This window comes from Schistocerca cancellata, chromosome 3 (genome assembly GCF_023864275.1).
Source record: "Schistocerca cancellata isolate TAMUIC-IGC-003103 chromosome 3, iqSchCanc2.1, whole genome shotgun sequence".
NCBI classification, from domain to species: domain Eukaryota; kingdom Metazoa; phylum Arthropoda; class Insecta; order Orthoptera; family Acrididae; genus Schistocerca; species Schistocerca cancellata.
Window position 1 is genome coordinate 481065954 of NC_064628.1, and position 2340 is coordinate 481068293.

Genomic DNA, 2340 nt, shown 5'->3' on the forward strand with positions numbered 1-2340 from the left:
CAAGTTATTTACTTGTATCTTCTCACTGTTTTCTGTAACTGTAATTGCTTTTCTGATATTTTTGTTTCATTGCTGTCCTGTTTCCATGAAATTATGCATAGCACACATACTACAAGTTTAGGAAAGCCACCTGCAATGTTTGGAAGAACTGCTGCTTTAACGCACATTTGAAATAATGAAAAGCTCATTGCACAAAAATACCCACAGGTATTTCCATTGCGAGACAAGCAAATATTGAGATTACTGATCTTTGTGGCACGGCTTGGTTAATGAACATGTGACTTCTGTAGTGTTTGATTAATGAAGAGTAGGCAGATATTATGAAATTATTTTATGTTGTATGGTTTTTCAGACTCTGGAAATTTTGTTGCTGTCCTTCATACATCACAGGTTTTCATATTGAATCCCCAGCGTTGAGGCACCTAAGACAGGGTGAGATGCAATCTATGGAATAGAATGGTCATTCTTGCCGTTGTAATCGTAGACTTCAGTAACAGAGGTCACTTGTTGCCCATAGGACATCTGTTGCCATATCAAGAAGAATGCCTCTATTAGAATCCATTGACAGTAATATCATTAAGAAATGTATAGATTAGTAAGTAATAATTGCATACTCCTGTGTATTTTATATATGGTTATACTTTTATTTCACAGACCTTACATCACACAGTGTATTTTAATACTTTTGACCTAAATGGTGACATAATAATACTATGAAGTAGTAATGAAATTTCAGTTTTGTACAAATCCGCTGTGTAGGGCCAAATCCTTTCCATACTTTCAGCTGCGATAGTGAATCTCATTCAAAAAAAATGTAAAGTGGAAAACAAAAGAAATCCTACCCCTCTTCAGCACAAACCTACTCTAAAAACAGAAATAAATATGAACACAGATGACTGAAGGTATTCACTTATATCTTGAAGTCCCTTTTCTATCAGCCTATTTCTTTCATTCTTCAGTCATTATTAGACCCTTGCACAATCCACAAAGATTTGCAGTTAATGCAGGTCTTTATAAAATTATGTCAGGAAGCATTATGACTGCAAATTCAAAATTCCAGATTCAGCAATTTTTCTCAAAACAAATTTGATTGTTTTGTTTCACACTGTGTTCCGAGTCACTCTGCAATAGTTCAGTTACCTCGGTTACTTAAGATGTGTACTCACCTGTTTTCTAGATGGCATAGTAAAATTTCTGGTCAGTGCAAGACTGGTAACTGCACTGCATAGCATCTGACATGTACAATGGAGCATGTCATAGATATCCTTGTTTCCTACTCTAAAAACAGATATAAATATGAACAAAGTAGACTAGAGGTGTTCACTTATAACCCTTGTAGTCTGATAAAAAACTGAAGTACAAGCACTTAGGAACACAGTAACTAAGTGTACTTGCTCCATTTACCAACACAACAGTTCCATGATATGGTATGTTTTACACTGGGTTGATAGAAACTCTGCAGCCTTGCTTTAGTTACAGTGATTCCCTTTCCCAGTAACACTAAATGTGTGTTTACATCGTAAACTGATAAAAAATAGCAACATTTAAAAAAGTTATAAGGGATAATTTTGATTCTAATGGAGATATTTATTTTTGGTAGCTTCACTGCTTTTGTGGTAACAAATTAATTCAGTAAATATCTATATATCCGAAGCTGCACAGTAACCATCTAAAGCTACAGAATGAGCTTACATTATATTTCATTGATGGCCAATAAAAATTTATAAATTACAACTGTTAAGGAACATATAATCAAATGGATTTAGGAGTTCATACCATCAGTTCATTATAAAAAGACACATTTTGCATTTCTAGTCATGCTTTCTGTGTCAGGCATATCCAGGACCATAACTGTTTTCGTAGTTATCTGCTAAGGGTACGATATTGCTCTGTAACATCTATATTAATTTAATCTCAGCCAAAAAACTAGGTAATTAATTTTCACTGTGTATGACATGTGAATGAGAAACATTAATCTTAAACAAAGTAAGGAAAAGGGGGGAACAAGAAAGATGCTATATTGAATTGTATTGCTGAGCTGTTGGATGATCTTTCTTCAAAGCTCTGCATCTAGGCCTACTTGTTGCTTTAACTTGAACACCAACTTCATTTATTTGTGCTGTGCATCTTTTTACCAGTGCTTCTGCTAAAGATTTATAATCACGATACTGATATGCATATTTTTGGTGATCAGTCTTCTTGCAGAACCAATTATTTGGTAGACTCCTCATTTACATTCTGAGTTGGTGCACATTCCTTTCATGCATTAACCCAATGCAAATTCCAGCTTGTAATTTTGTCTGCAAACACTACCAACAACTGCAGATCTTTGCCCACAAG